This window comes from Pyrus communis, chromosome 10 (genome assembly GCF_041283825.1).
Source record: "Pyrus communis isolate YQ-2024b chromosome 10, ASM4128382v1, whole genome shotgun sequence".
In the NCBI taxonomy this organism is placed as follows: domain Eukaryota; kingdom Viridiplantae; phylum Streptophyta; class Magnoliopsida; order Rosales; family Rosaceae; genus Pyrus; species Pyrus communis.
Window position 1 is genome coordinate 30,727,501 of NC_142574.1, and position 17,863 is coordinate 30,745,363.

Below are 17,863 nucleotides of genomic sequence, written 5' to 3' on the forward strand. Positions count from 1 at the left end.
GACTATGCGGGAGATCATGACACCAGGAGATCAACAACTGGGTATGTGTTTAAGCTTGGTTCTGGAACCATCTCTTGGTGTAGCAAGATACAGCCGACGGTATCATTATCAACCACTGAAGCAGAGTATAGAGCAGCAGCAATGGCAGCTCAAGAGAATGCATGGCTGGTACAGTTGATGAGTGATCTACATCAACCAATAGATTATCCAGTACCATTGTACTGTGATAACCAATCGGCCATTCGCTTGGCGGAAAATCCAGTTTTTCATGCAAGAACTAAACATGTGGAAGTGCACTACCACTTTATCAGAAAAAATGTTCTACAAGAAGAGATTGAGATGAGATAGGTCAAGACGAATGATCAAGTTGCGGACTTGTTCACAAAAAGTTTAAGTACAGACAAGCTCAAAAATTTTCGCTGTCTGCTCAGCACAGTGCAAAGAATGAGAGCTGACATTGAGAGGGAGTGTTGAGAATCAATGTCAAGCCCAAAACCATAAGTAATCCACAACCCAATCTAAAGTCCAAGTCCATATCTAGTTTGATGATGTAATTGCTTACAATTGCAAAGTTAGGTAAGGTTGTGTGGAAAACAACATAATTAGGTGCAATTAATGTGTTTTGTGTGGTAGTTGGAAATCTTAGTTTAATTAAGTGTGTGGTGTAGCTTTCATTTGGTTTGCTATAAATACCTAAGTCCCCAAGCATTGTAAATCATCCAAGGAGAAACAAAGCCTAGAGCTAAATAAAAAAAGCTTTGCTAATTAGTTTGTTTTGTGAGCTTTCTTTAAGAGTGTGCTCTATTTTCTTCTTCTTGGGATCATTAGAGTTATCTTGGATACTCTTCTTATTCAACATAGTCGGGATTGGTGCCATTTCTTTGGCCAACCTTACAGGAAAGGCGACAAACCTTGCCCCGGTGCAGGAAACATTGAGTATCTTCCCCACAACAATGTCCACAACTGGACTGGCGACCCCGATTGGGTTGGAGAGGACATGGGAAACTTATACTCTGCTGCTAGAGATCCCATCTTTTTCGCGCACCATGCCAACGTAGACCGCATGTGGTACTCGTGGAAAAAAAAATTACACGGCATGGACATCTCCCAAGATGACTGGCTGAAAGCCGAGTTTCTATTCTACAACGAGAACAAGCAACTCGTCCGAGTTAACGTCCAACAATCTGTCGACACAGACTTGCTCGGGTACCAGTACCAAGATGTTCCTACTCCGTGGATGACAGATGATTACAAGGCAAAACCTCGTAAGTCGTCAAACAAGGCAAAGCCAAACGCAAGTTCCCGGTGAAATTGGACTCCAAGAAAAGTGTTAAAGTGCAGAGAGAACCTTTGAAGCGGCCCGCGAACGAGAAGGAAAAACAAGCAGACGTGTTGTTGATCGAAGGGATTGAGTTCCCTGGTAACCAGGCTGTGAAGTTTGATGTGTATGTCAATGACGATGCAGACACGGAGAGCGGGCCTTGCGACTCTGAGTTTGCTGGCAGCTTTGTTCACGCCCCACACAGGCACAGCTACATTATTAAGACCAATATGACATTAGGGATTACGGATCTGTTACAGGACTTGGAAGCTGAAGATGACAGCCACGTGGTTGTGACTTTCGTGCCAAGGTATGGGAAAGGGCCTATCACCATTGGTGATGTCAAGATTGAGCTTTCTCTTTGTCCCCTCCTCTGATTCTTTTCTCGGCCTTCTCGATCCACTGGATCTGTCTCCATGCATGCTTTCTACGTATCCTAGCTACCCTTTTCTTGCTGCCAGTGCTAATAAATTGCATGCATGCTTTGATCAGAGCACTGCGATGTTTCTGCTGCCTTTCATTTCCATCCTTCATTACTTTCACTTCTTGTTTGTGTCAGTTTAAGTTATTGTATATGTGTAATGCGTCGATCAAGACCACGCATGTACCACTGTGCATGCTTCCGTGGGAGATCATTTATGTTGGTTGTTGCTGAATAAACCTTATGTTCAGTTTGTTTAAGTTGCTTTAATTTGCTTTTCGTCCCTCTCTCTCTTTTTCCTAAGGGCGATTCATATATATTCCAACTGCATTTGATTCGGTGAATGTCTCATTATATGTCTTTTAACTTTTTGATAATTTTGGTTACAGAGGGATGACCCGAATGGGGCACTTAATGATATATGATCAATCGAGCGAAAACTAATTAAATTCAAGACTTAAACCTAAAACTTAAGCGTAAATGAATACACACGTGCTAAAGGATTTAGGTGCTTGTTGACCAACCTATATATGGTGGCTGGTTAACTGACACAATATATATGACACATATTTGATTACATAAGCATAGACACCAACATAAAAGATGAAGATGGATTAGGAAGTGAAGAACTTTAAAGTACCATGAGAGGCTGCTGAGAGGCCGTGGAAAAATTTGAGACCTTTATGAACTGGTTGGTTTAACAAGCACGTGATAAACAATGAAATAAAACTAGGTCATTAACTATTGAATTAATAGAACATAAAGAAGAAGATTTTGTGAAGGAGTTGTAGACATGTAAATTTCAGTGAATAACTATTGAATTAATAGAACACAAAGAAGAAGATTTTGTCAAGGAGTTGTAGACATGTAAATTTCAGTGAAATAAATGTTCACCAATAAATTAAATTTTGATCCACTAGAGCTTACGATGCACACACCATGGGCTCCATAAATTACACACATTGCAAGTGATTCATCAAAACTGGATGAATTAATAAGAGTGACACGTGTCAACATCAACCTCCGTCAAACAAAACAAATCAAGTGCAAAAGATAACAAATTAACCCTATATAATCTGATCAAATTATATCAATTGGGGTTTAATTTCCTAAATAAAAAATTATGAGCTAAATTAAATAATTTGCTTAAATTAAAGCACATCAGAAAATCAATCCCACAAATCACAGGATTCAAATTGAGTTTTCTAAACGAAGACTCAATCCCTTGCCTATAAATACTAGGCTCATTTTCAAAACACAGACTTCAGAGAAATGAAGCAATTCCAAGCCCTTGGAGAAACTTTGACCAAAAAAAATTTTAAAAATAAAATAAAAAGCTTTTGGAGAAAACCATAACGCTCTTTTGCCAAAGAAAACACCAAACACCAAACATTCGTGTTCTTCATCAATCTCATCGAGGATTAACAAGTATAACAAATACAGGTGCCAGTTCCTCCACACCAAAGCCGAAGATCATGACCACACTACTCGTGGTCCTGATTTGTTCAAGATCAAGTCTCGACAACCTTTGACCAAATCACATCTGGTTCAAGAGTAGTGCTCACCCTTAGATCAAACTCAATATTGGAGATCAAATAAGAGAAAATTCTTTTCTTGTAAAGAATATTCCCTAAACATTCATTTAATACAAGTATTACTTTGTAAACGTGTTCTTATTTTATTTGTTGAAAAAAATTCATGTTTATAGGAGTATAAATCCCAATTAAGAGAGGATTTCAGAGCTAAAAAGGATGCGGCCAACAAGAGTAGGGCTGGGTTCGGTTCTAATCGGTTCGGTTTTTTCTCAAAACCGAAACCGAACCGAAATTTCGGTTCGGTTCAAATTTTTTTCGGTTTTTTTCGGTTCGGTTTTTTTTCGGTTTTTTTTTTTTTTTTTTCTTTCTCCCTCCAAAATTATTAAAAAAAAAAAAGGAAATATGAAAGTTCACATTCATATTAATAAGCCAGGCGGAATGAAAAATAAGGAGGAGGAGGGTTAGGGTTACAGTTAAGGGTTTTGTTAAAAAGATTAAAAAATTAAAAAAAATCTCACAAATCCTGAAGGCATGAGGGTTCGAACCCATGCCTCCATGCTTGTAAAGTTTCACTGAAACCAACTTGGCAACAGGTTCTGTTTCGTTATGATTGTATGACTAAACTATTTATAAATATTCAAAAAAATTATATATATATATATATATATCGGTTTGGTTCGGTTTCCGAGCCTCAAAAACCGAAACCGAACCGGTCAGATTCGGTTCGGTTCGGTTTGACAATTTCGGTTCGGTTTTTTTTTTCGGTTCGGTTTTTTTCGGTCTCGGTCCGGTTCGGTTTTCGGTTTTTTTCGGTTTTCGGTTTTTTGAACCCACCCCTAAACAAGAGGTTTAATAATCACCATTAATCCTAGAAATAAGTAGGAATAAGGAATTGTATTGATCAGAAGAGCTATAGTATTAACCCGCCTGCGACGACCATCGGTGATTCTAGCCAACGATTAACCGTTCGATTCATATCTCTCAAATTTTTTTTCTCCTCCCCTATCTGCCTCTTCCTCTCTCTTTAAACATTTACCTTCCACAGGTCTCGATCGATCTCATTTTTCCTAGATCTTGGATGCAAGAACACAAGGCCTAGATTTTCCATACAGCTTAATCCTACCAATTTCAAAAACCTAACTAACAAACTCAGATATTCCTCCAAATACCAAGAAAATTGCAGAATGTGAAGAAATTTTCCCTTAACTTTTCTACTAACAATGAAACTTCTTAATCCAATTTTCATAAACAATATCAAACAAAAGAGGTGGTAGATGGTGGGGGGAGAAGGAGAGAGAGGCCGACGACAAAGAGCATAGCTGGTTTTCATCAAGAGGACAACATGTGAGGTTCAAGGACCACACATGATTAGTTCATTCAATTAAATTGGCTATGTGTATAGGCTTGAAATTTTGCTACATGCAAAATAGTGTGAGGACACAGCATGATGATGGAAAGAACTGTCTTTGCATCAAAATTAAAAAAAATCATACAATGACTTGTAAGAAGTTGGCATGGAACACTACCCTCATTTTCAGTTGGTTTTGAGATAGGAAGGCCTTCCATTTAAATTATATTTTGTCGACCACATAATGTGACGGTTGATGGTTGGTTTCTTTTTTAAATCATTAAAAAAATTCAACATCAACCATCACATCATATAGTCTATAAAATTGTCTAAAAACATAGTATCCTTAACATATTTCCCTTGAGATAACACCTCAACAATATTGAACAAAAAAGCTCCCTCATCCATATAGGCTGCCACATGCAAACAACTAATTTAGAATAACCAGCAATTTATGTCTTACGCCTCACCGGATTGTGTGTGTAGCCTACTAGCCACTTACATTACTACCATTCGAGGAGAATATTTCTTATAATCTAACGTAACACTGGAGTGATAAAGAGTCGTTCTTCTATAGGAACTAGTATCATTGTTTGACACATGAACTTCTTTTTTGAGTGGCACTATTCCTGTGGTTCATTCATTCGTATTTCCTCAATCGCAGTTAATTCGTATTTCCTCATTCATTCTGGCCTTGCGTTCTAATTTGTCGGGATCGAGGCTTAAGTAGACAACGTCCTCGTCCGCTTTGGATTCCGGAGCACTGTTGGCATAACCATTCTAGATAAGGAAGCGCTGGCTAGCAAACACCATTTCCCTGCAGAGTTGTCAATCTGATCCTCATCCTTCAACTCCAAACACTCAGATCATTCGCTCAATTATGAAGTTACTGGAACATTCACAGACACGTACCTCCTCCAGCTCTGTTACACACACTAGGAATTCAAATCTTGTAGTGAGAGTGACCAGATCATCGTTAGGGATATCCATCAATAAAGAGAACTAATATTAGTATCACCAGTGCTATTACTTTTAGAGCTTGTTGTGTTATTATTAATGAAGTTGGGATCCGACCCAATAATAAATCCGTCGTACATGCTTCCCCAGTACAACATTCCATTGTAAGCAACCCTGATTCGAGGATCAAGCTATCAAAACAAAAGCTTCATGGGCTTAATACAACAGCAGTTGTCCATTTACGAGTCTCAGAAGAGAAGATCTCCGCTTTGAACTGGAAGGATGAGTCTCCTAGACATTCAGAAAGAAAATCCGCACAACCTTCTACCTATACTCAACACGAAGCTGGAGTTTTACTACCGGTACTACCACAACTTCCTTCTTTTCTTCAGTCGTCACCTTCCTTTGTAGGGTTCATAGATGAATCCTACTCGTATTTCCTCGTGACACTGAGGAGGGGGAGGACGATCATCCCACTTCTTAGAGTATGGATTGCAAATGTAGTAATCACATTCACGATACATGGTTGCCCAACAAAAATCTAAGCAGTATATACTACTACAATTGGTTCATAATCTTGTGACTTGACAGGACCTTGATAACAAGGGAGGAAGCTCAAAGAGAAGTTCCATGCTTTGGGCGCCAGAGGCTGCTCGGACAAGGCAAAGAATTTCCTCATGTTCGTTGGATCAATGAAGACTACAGTAGCAAGTGGAAAGAGATTTTCGTTATCACTTTTGAGACGTAGAAAGCGTTCAATAAAATAAAGATTAAAAACAACACTGAACAGGCGTTTGGACATGCGCATGCGTTGAATTGCGGGTTGCAAGGATGTCGACAAAGAATTTCAACCAATATCGAGTGATCAGTCATGGAGATTATCAAGATTGAACGTGGTGGTAGGTTTTGAAATTAGTTTTTTGGGCACTTTTACTGTAGCGTGGGCTTTTTTCTTTTGGTTTTTAGAAAAACTAATGAAAAAGAATTGAAAACTTTGAGTTTTAATGATAAGGACAAAATAAAGGGTAAAGTAAATAATATCAGGATTGACTTTTTAGTGTCAAAATGTAGTTTTTCGTTGAAGTAAAGAGTACTGTGGGCTTTTCGTTAAAACTCTCTTGTTTTTTTCTAGCACAAAGTTAAGACCGATTTAACTGCAAATTTGTTGCACATAAGTTTTGGTAGTTAGACAGTACATATTTTTTGCGTTATAACGTAAGCTATATATATGTATAACGTATACTATACATATTAATTTTTTACGTTATAAAGAGAGGGCGGTACTATTTACATACCTATTTTTATTTCTCACACACTTTTCTCAATTTTTGTCTGTCAACTCGAATAAATTGAAAACGATTAATGAAAAAAATTAACAAGAGTGTGTGAGATGTAAAAAGAGGAGTGTGAATAAAACTACCCCTAAAGAAACTAAAGTGTTAAAACCAAGCTTTCAGCCATGGATTCCCTCCCATCTTTCTAGCCCACTCCCTTAGGTCTCATTTGACAGTATCGGACTAATGACCGTATTATTTATAAGTAAAAATGTGATTTTTGGTTAAAATGAACAGTACCGAGAGTTTTTCATTAAAATTCCCTTATTTATATTGTGCTTGATACCAAACCGGATAAAAAAAGGAAAAAAACCAAAGTAATACCTATTGAATTTTTATCATATTTACATAATTTTTTCTTTATAATTTATGATAAGAAGCAAATGAAAAAAGCCCCAATTTCTTCCAAATCATATATGTAGTTATCTAGAAGAAACCCACTTGCTTTCGATCACGGTCGATTCTTCACCACCATAACCATCTTCAATTTCCTTCAAAATTCCAATTCAAAACCTCTAAATTTTCCGAGACCAACCTCCAATTACATACTAGGTCTCGCTCACTCAACAAGCATAAACTTGTTTTTACAGGTGAGTTACTGCATATCTCTCTTTAAGTTTGGTTAAATTCGAAATCTGAAACGTACATATAGGGGTTGTTTTTTGGAATTCAACCTCCTCGTAACCACTGCCACCATCAGGACAAAAAGCCAACATCTCTCCGATTCTAGTTTGATCTGCCACCATGGACGTTTGAATAGGGACACCATGGTCTGGGTTTATTGCCATTTCTAATTTTCTATTTGTATGTGCTTGATGTTGATCAGACATGAAGAGGGAGAAAGAGAGAGAAGGAATACTTGGATGAGGTTTTCACAATGCGCAGGAGTAAAGAGTTGGAGAAACTGAGCATGAATTGTGACCCGACTAATTATACAGAGGTTTTGGAGGGAATAGATAAGCGGGTGTGAGGGGCACTAAATGATGGGACCAGTTTAGTGTATCTAGTGCTTCATTAGGAGATAGGATCCTCGCCGGATCATCTTTATGAGGATCTTGGGAATTCTTTAATCGTATTCGTTTATCGTATATCGTGCGATCAATTTTCGTCAGGTACTGTTTGTGTTCAATTTTGAATAATATATTTTAAAATAATTTATGACCGCACAATGTACAATGAAATGACATGATTAAAGGATCCCAGAATCCTATCTCCTTCATTAGTACAAACTAGCAATTGGCACACACGCTCCACGTGTGTAACTAAATTTGTTTATATTTTACGACTTATCATTAATAAGCACGGATGACAACTCAAAAAAGAAAAAGACAAATAAAGAAAGGGAAGAGAAAACGTAGGAAAACGTGGGGAATGTAGAAAGAGCAATAGGAGAAAAGTGGAGTTTATTTATTTATTTTTTTTTTAATTTTTTAATAGGATATGCTATATTTACATGCTTGTGATGTTAGTATAAAAAATAGTAAAATTTGGGTTAGGCGTAATTACTAAATTGTCCATGTTTTTTATTTTTGTTCAGCTCTGGTGAGCGGGTTAAAGTGGTAATTTGCTGAAGTTTTGGTTGACAGACAAGTTTTATTAATATGTAGTTTAGATGAGCACCAAACAACTGGTACCTACCGTATTATTAATACTATCTGATCCTTTATACGGTGACACGTCCCGATCTCAATATTCCACGAACACCAAGATAGGCACGTGTTGGCCGACACCTGAGGGTGACGAAAGCCATTTATTGAATGCAAATGCTGAGAATAAAGGAATAAATAAGACTTATAAATTTAAATATAATGGATATGCATTTAAGGAACATGTTCAGAGCATACAACTAACTAGAATACTAAAAGAAATAATATAAAATTGGATGAATAAAAGAATGGGTCCTACACCGAGAGGACTTGAAGATGCCGATGCGGAAGTGCCTTGACGCCAGGATTGTATGCCTCGATTCTAAGTCCTGAATGGGGTGCAAAACAAATATGAGTGGACCAAATTGATATATATATATATATATATATATATATATAGTAAAACAGGTATCAATATACTAACCCTCAAATTTTATGAAAACTCATATAACATGATAAAAATAGGTTTTCCGAAACCTAGCATGCCTTGCAATGTCTCAAAACATAACTCATATATATCGTAATCACTAGTGAATATCCAATATCCCTCCAGGCCCCCATGCCAGCTCCCCGTCCCTGTGCCAAATGCCAGAGGAAAATCACATTCAGGCCCCGTGCCAGTTCCCCGTCCTTGTACTAATAGCCAGAGGAAAATCATCTTCATGCCCTATGCCAACATTGTACCCTCGCTTGTGACAGAATCTATCCCTCGTCCCGTAGCGGAATAGGGACCACTAGGTAAGTACAAAACCATTGAACATATATATAATTGAAAAACATCTTCATAGTATAAAGTCATCCATTATCTATACTCTAAAGAAGTGTTCGAAACATGTTCTAAATATTATATCGTCATCCATCAGATATCCTATAAAGAACATGGTTTATAGGAAAAATAGTAATAATTCAAACTAACCTTAATAAGCAGTAATCTCGTAAAACGTTTCATAAAAACATAATCATTAAATCAAGTTTTTCATGTATGCATTTCTACTATTAAAACATGCATTTTTTTAAGGGATTCATTCACAGATACTTAGCTGCCGATGAGCCATGCAAACTAGCGAACACAGAATAGTCACAAATAATTGTCCCTAAGCACATAAAGGTTCCAATTAATAAAACTATATTATAACAATTGAATTTGAGAAAATGGATGTCGGAAATGAATTCAGGACGTCGAATTACTCTCAGAAGGCTCTCGATTAAATTTCTAAAAAGTCAACAAAAGTCAACAAGAAAATATTGCAAGAATATTCCGGGAATATTCCGTCTGATAGGTTGGAGGGTTTGGGCCAAAGGGCCCTAGGGTTTTTAAGCTTGGGTCTATACTTCACACGGCTCAAGGGCCTTAGTTCACTTAGGGTTTTGGGTTGGGTTATAGAATTAGGAAATTGGGTTGGGTTTAGGTAAATAGGCTAGGGGGTTTAGGCCTAAGGGGTTTTGGGTTTCTAGGTTAATGGGTTGATAAAAGGGCATGGGGTAATTAATTGGGTTTAGGCTTAAAAGGGTCACGGGTTGGGCTGGAGGCCCGTGGGTTTTGGGTTGGTTTCAAAGAACTTGGGTCGGGTTGACCCGTTTTCAGGTCAATGAATTGGCCGGTTTTTGGGCACCACTTCGAACGCCCATAACTTATTCGTTAGTGAAATAAAAATGAAAGTTGTAGTACTCGACGAGATGAAGAGATTGATACCCTGCACGCTGGCCAAATCGCCGTGGTTTGGCCGGAAAACGCCTCGAAAAGGGCGGTGCCCATCAGAAAACTGGGTTTTTGGCCGAAGGTTTGGTGAAATTTCAAAGTTTCGTAACTTCTTCATTACTTAACCAAATTGAGTGATTCAAAAGCCAAAATGTAGTTAGGAATGTGGAGAAGAGATTCATACCAAGTGGGGACCGAGTGGTGGCCGAAGTTGGCCGAAAAAGGCCCTGAAAGATGGCCAAATGACCACGGCCTGGAATTTCCAGATTTCTAGAAAATGCATTGTTTTTCGTGCTAAAACCTTCCCCAAAGCCATTTTAATCACTAACCAAGTAATGAAGACTACAAGGAAGGAAGATCAAAGGAGTATCGAAGCTTAGTTACGTCGAAAAATCCTCGATAGTCACCGAAGTTCGTCGAGGGATTAAGCACCGTGACTGCCACGGTGGAGCACTCCCTTGGCTTAGGGTTTTCGAGATCATAGTCCAGGGGTGGTGGTGATGGTTGCTCTTTGTGTGTGTGTTTTCGGGGAAGAGGGAAGGAGAGAGTTGCAGGGAGTCGAGAGGGAGCGATAAGGGAAAGTGAGGGAGAAGAGGAAGAGGCCGGGGGACACAAATCAGGAGATGGGCCCCTTGGGCTCACCAATTGAGATTCAAAAACCATTTTCAAAAGAAAAAGATCTAGCCAACGTGAAATTTCACGAAAATACCTCCCTCTTTCCGATAAAATCTGAACGAATTGTTACATACGGCCTGCCGCATGAGGCCTTATTTCCTTCTTTCAAAATCCCAATCCTCCTTTAGGGGCCTTCGAGCTCGTTGTCCCTTATCCTCGAAGCTTGCTCCTAGGTGTATAAAAATTGGAATCCTCCCTTTTGCATTTAAAGGGTCATAAAATTTAACCAATATTAGCGTACAACGATTCATAAGAGACATGAGTACAAAAGAGAAGTTATTGGTCGTTTGATAACTACTTTGTTTTTTAATTTTCAATCTTTAGTTTTTTGAAAGCTAAAAATTTTGTTTGGCTGATTTTAGTTTTCAGTTTTTTTTTTTTTTTTAAAAAAAAAAAATTGAAAAGTGAAAACTCAAGGTCATATTCCGAAAACTCAAGTAAATAGTTTTCAGCTTTCATTTTTTTACACTGAAAACTGAAAGTAATTATCAAACAAAATTTCAATATTCAATTTTTTTTTAAAAACAAAAAACAAAATGGTTATCAAATAACCTCAAAAAGATAATATTTGCACAAGTTTATCAAATAGTATTATATATTTTAACTTATTGACATGCATTACTAACATGTATGGCATTGTTAACTTGAGATACAAACACAAATTATAGAGTCAAAAGTAACCTAAACTTCCTTCGTATCCAAAGCATCATTATACAAGCCACTGCATTTGCAAAGGGAGACCTCCACATCAGAGGCCTAGGAATATACGAAGGATCAAAGATGAGCGAAATCATAGGGGATTCCGGGCACTGCCCAGATTTCTCCAAACATGGTCGTTGAACTAAGCAAGTTCCCGATCACTCTAGACTCTGTAATCAACGTGATTGTACCGCAGCCAAAAATCGAGGACCAAGGTGGAAGAGGAAGAGGAGGTGCTGGCGTTCAGGGGATCAAGTTCATAGCGGACGACGTCGTGAAGTTTGACGTTCACGTGAACGACGAGGAGGACGCCCTAAGTCGACCCGATAAGGCCGAGTACGCTGGGAGCTTGGTGTATTTGCTGCATAAGATCATCTCCAAAAGAGATATTAAATTTCAAACCTAAAATTTAAATTTGAAGGCTTATGAGACACTTTGATATCTAATAAATATATATATTTTTTTTTTGATATGCCAAATTTTCAACCTAAAACAAAAATTTATATTTATTTTCTTTGCATTGGAAATGAAATAATATGAATAAAAATGTATAAAAATAATGAAATATTGCATATGAAAAGAAACAAAAAGGCAATGCTTTAAATCAATACAAAATATTTAATAATTATTTTTTTTTTTTTAAGGCATTGTCAAATTTGGCAGCAAAGGGAAGAGATGTATTTCCATGTTATGCCACATCAGATTTAACTTATCGGTTTGAAAACATTACTGCTGTCTTTTAATATTGTTATTACTGATTTTGGACATTTTGACATTTCTTTTGATAATGCTCTAAGCAAAAGACGGTGACAACGAGCCTCCAACTTGGGATAATAGACTTGAAGGATGACTTGGGTGCTGATGGTGACGACAATATTAAGGTTACCTTGGTCCCAAATTATGTCAAACGACCCATTACTATCCGTCAGATAAAGATCGACTTTCTGAAGTAGGAGTGCGTAGAGAGATATTTCGGGTGTGCTCAAATGATTTCATGTGCAAATAATGCAGAGTTGAAAAAAAAACACCTAAATTAAGTTTTCTTATGTTAATCAAGTATTTAATTTGTTGCTTGCATTGTTGTTCTTGGAGAAATTTTGTAGTGTCGGAAACCGGTTTGGTATACCAAATGTCATAGGACAAGTGGTTGAATTTTTTTTTCCGAGTATTCAACTACTTGTATTATGATACTTAGTATACCAGACAGTATTTTTATCACACTGAAAAATTACACTTGTTTTTGTTATATTGTCTCCCATTAATGAATTACGTAATTCTGTTCTCTTTTGCTGATTAACAACAAATATCAGAAATGATTAACCTGATTGGTATTAAACAAATAAAATTATTATTTCTCACCCTTCAAAACAAAATCATTTACTACAGCAAATTCATTCTTGCGCAGGCCCAACCCAACATGGCTATCATAGCAGATTGGGCTAGCCCGGTAATTTGGAACAAACGGGCCTGACCCATATCACCATTTCCTTTGTTTAATTAATAGAGATCACCAATTTGATCATTGTATGGTGTGGTGATGTACAATTTGGATAGGTTCGACCTACACCCAGCTTCAAATTTGAATCCGGGCAGGACCAGTTTTCTGTGGTCTGGTTAGTGGGTTTGGAGGGTGGGGCATGCTTTGATTGTTAATAATTGACCATACAATCATCCTAATAACGGGTCTAAATTTGAAAACTGTCAAAAGGATGGGGTGTATTGTGCAAAAATTAAAACTTTGTGACTCATTTTAAAAATGGCTTCTAACATTGATGGTGTCAAATATATTTAGCCCAACAAAAAATAATGTTAAACGGCTCGCTGAATTAAGAGAAAAGAGGAGGGTTTGAATTCGGGCACAGTAAATTAAAGAGAAGACTTTAACCATCAAGACAATCAATCACTTGATTACCTTCACATGATTGAAGACATTGCAAAATATAAGGGGAGTATAACAAAAAAAATAGTATAATCAAGGAAAGAGTTTACGGTAAATGGTTTAATTACTATTTGTCCGTTCAATTATGGATTTATTGCTCAAATTATTTAATGTTTAACGAACAATATTGATAATTCATACATGGTTAACACAAATATATTTTCTTTAAAAATGACTAGTTGGTGGCTTTATCACGATAGTTCACATTTTTGGGGGTCAAGAAGACTCACTATAGCATTTCAATCTCTCCTTGATGTACCATATAAAATACGGATCTGAAATTTGTCACCAATAATTAGACCACTGCATAGTAATTGTTTAACACAAATAATTAGCTACGATAAGATATACTATACATGGTTAAACAAGTTGTACTTGTAAATGATAAATTTGGATACATTTTCATGAAAGAAAAGAGCGAAAAATGGGGCTCTATTCTCCTCTTCTCATCCACATCTATATGTGAAAATGAAACGGTCTTAAATTTTGTCAATGTGACAGATTTCTAACCCCATTGTCCCACTTTAAATGCTATAATAGAGACTTCTACCTTTCACAACCACAAGTTATTGTGAAGAAATTTTTTATTGTGCTGAGAACACGCATCGGTATATTAAGTATCATAATAAAAGTGTTAAATTTTTTTTTTCAAGTATTCAACCATTTGTATTATGACACTTGGTATACCGAATCGTGATCTCAACACACTGAAAAATCTCTTGTTAGTGTGATCTTCCCACTTGAATGCAGATCTAAGCAATTGTCATTACATTATCACGTGATTCATAAGCCTTTAATACAAAATATCATTGTCCTTGCTCATCTATATTTTGCAACAACTTTTATTTCAGTCGTTTTAATGAATCATTTTTGCACGTGTTCCAAATTATAATTTAAAAGATGAACTGAAATGACGTAACATGTGAGGAGTCAAATCATACATACTGAAAATTTTATAATTATTATGTTTTATTTTATACACCGTAAAATAAACAAATGAAATTTAAAAAAAGCACTTCTATCATCTTTGTTTATCTTATTAATATTTCGATACACTTAACATCACGGAGAATTACAATCACCCGTACACTTGAGAACCATTGCCGACAACGTTTTGTATCCTCAAAAAAAAATTATTATATGTGACTCGTTGTCTTACTTAGTCCAAGTCCCTCCCTTGTATTCGAAAAAATAACAATGAAATAAAATTGTACGGAAGTAAAATAAAGGACAATAAAAGCGGGAGGCCCACAATACTTATGACTTTACCTAATACCTAATACCTAATCCAGTCTAGCAGGGATAAATAAATGCTGCACAGTTAGTGGGCCTAATTGGCGAGCCCAGCACTTATGACTTACACTGCTTCTACACCAGATTATCATCGCATGTGCTGTTATTGTTTCATGGAGTTTCCGACAAATAATATTTGTTAAATTTAAATATCTGATCGTATTTGTAACATACTAAAAATCTCTCATCCGTCCTGCGCATGTGAATTGCAAAATCGTATATGGCATATGCCTAAACTTCCATTGCATTAATGACCGGATTAATGTCTCTAACAATGTTAAAAATTAATTTCAATTGGATAACTAAATATATATATATATATATATAAATGTATATGTATATATAAAAATCAATAATATTTACACTAAAGGGGAGGTGGGCTAGCCTCACAATGGGCTAACAATAATGTGGTTCAAATTCGCTTTTGGCGAGAATTGAACCTAAGAACTATCACTTACAAATAAAGAAGAATATCACTAGATCGTAGTATTAAGTGGTCGGATAACTCAATATATTGGACAAACATTAGGGATAAAAGGGAGCGTAAGGCCACGGAGCACTTACCCCCTCTCAAACTTTTTACTTGAAACTTTTAGTATTATTCTTTATTAACGTATTACAAAATGTTTATTGAATTTTTAAGTGTCCCTTCTCTTATTTTTGCTTGTCTAAAACCATGTTGAGTTGCAAATCTTTGTTAGTATGAATATGTGTTCAAATTATTAATATACCAAGTAAAGAAAGTATTAGAGAAAAGAGCAACAAAATTCGGGGTTTTTGTAGCAAGTTTAACAAATCAACTTGATTTGTGCTCGCTCTTAGTTAAATTTGTATCTTCTACCTTCATTTAGACGCAAAAATATCCAGGTGGGTACCAATCTCTTCATTCAACATTTCTTCAATACTATGGTTTATAGTATTCAAGCTAAATCCAAGACAACAAAACGAGTTTAAGAAGATTAAAAGCACTTGAGGTCGTGAAGATGTATTTAAATATTGTTATTAACTTGTACAAACGTTTTTTTGTACCCTAATAACTCTAGGTCTAGCACAGCTGCAAAGGTTTGATGCAAATGCACAAACTTTCTTAAGTTTGTTACGTGTAGGGTTACACTGACCTCACCCGAAATCGTGTATAAATTTTCCCTAGCCCTTATAATCTAATCAAGTTGCCATATTTATTTGTTAACGATAGTTAGTTTAGTTGGTAAGGGCGTACTTGTGGCTAACCTTCAATTCAAGTTTGATCTTCGATGCCAGAAATTTTCGTTGATGCGCAATATATAAATTCATACGTAAATTTATACCGATAGTAGCTAGTAGTTAGGTGTCATGCGTAAATTCTTTATTTGTTTATGAACATGTTATTAATTTTTCTTGAACTTTATATAAAAACAAAGAACACATTTATTATCATTAAACAAGAGTGACGGTGGCAAAGTTTTAATACGAGTAAACATAATTGTGTAAAAAATAGATAAATGGAAAACATGACGTCTTTTGTGATAGACATTGACGCATCAAATATTTTTTTGGATAACCGAAAAGGAGTAGGATTCTCTCTTCTCGCATTCTTTTTCTTTTTCACTTTCACTTTTGTCTCTCTCTTCAAAGAAGTATGTTAAAGTGATTTAATCGTAAATAGAACGGGACAAACGAAGAGGAGGATTTGAAGGAGAGAGACTACTCCAACCCAATAAAAATTACATATTGTACATAGTTATAGTGATCAAGGTGCTTGGAAGAAGAAAAAAAAAAAACAGAATTTTATTTGAACCCATAATTTGTCTCTTTACATCTAATTTCTCTTACATCTATATTTTATTTTATTTCTTTTTACATCCAACGGTTATGGCTGAATACCTTCATCATAATATAATTACGGTCCTTTGATTTCTTTGGGTAATGTTAGAGAAATTTAATTTGTAGACTAAATTTTGTAAACTAAATGACATGAAAGCAGACGATTGAATTATTATTTAAGTTTTGATTAATGTACTTATTTTTTTATTGGTGACACACCATTTAGTTTACAAATTTTGTTTACTTGGCATTACTCTATTTCATCGTACATCCACCATTTTTTTCCAAACAGGGTAAAAGTTAAAAAAACTTATTGCCACTACTTCCCTGATTCTGCCAAACTCCCTGCAGCGTCCCTCTCTTTCTATCTCTTCAGTCTGATTGCCAACAATGATGGAAAAACAATAACAAAAAATAAAAAATAAAAAAAATAATAATAACCCACACATATTTTTCCAACACCAATAGTCCCACACGATCTGAACACTTATGTGTTCAATTTTTAAAAGAAAAGATGAAGAAACCGAAAAGAGGGAAATGTGAGACACAAGAAATTCTTCTTTGTGATTAGAACACGGATGGCACACCACGTGTTTTTATATAAGTGATGAGAAATTGTATTTTTTAAGTTATTAACTTTTTAACACACATATCCTACCATTTGTATAGTGATACATGGTGTATCACCCCATGTTTCGGTCACATTGAAAAATCTCTTGTGAGAGACAAGGGTAATCGGGGAAGAGAGAAAGGATGAGAATGGGATTGGTTTAGACTAGAGGTTTTTTACTATTGAAATGCATTTTTCTCCTTATAGGTAACTTCATACAAAAGTATATTAGACTCTTTATATTTAATTTTTAAGTTGGGTGTAGACAGACAAACTTTGAGTTTGATCAAAATTACCAAAAAAAAAAAAAAAAAAAAAAAAAACTTAATTGGCATTACAATAAACAATACAGAAAATGAACTCGTCAATGTTAATTGGCATGTAAAGAGTCATTTCATATATTCCTCCTAAACCATATTTGTACCACTTCGTAAGCTCAATCTGTTTGAGTAATGCTACTCTTACCACCATTTTCATATCACATTTGTACCACTTCTTTAATAGAGGTAAAACCCACCAAGACACGGAGGTTTCATCTCTATTTGAAAGGTGGTATAAATGTTATAAGTATAAAAAATGTGAT

General features: G+C 35.9%; 2 pseudogenes; both read left to right on the plus strand.

Moving 5' to 3' along the window:
- LOC137728563 (polyphenol oxidase I, chloroplastic-like) overlaps positions 1-1,698 on the plus strand; it is a 6,927-nt pseudogene extending 5,229 nt beyond the window's left edge.
- An 8,541-nt stretch (positions 1,699-10,239) lies between these two features.
- LOC137728564 (polyphenol oxidase II, chloroplastic-like) lies at positions 10,240-12,588 on the plus strand (annotated as a pseudogene).
- Positions 12,589-17,863: the final 5,275 nt, after the last annotated feature.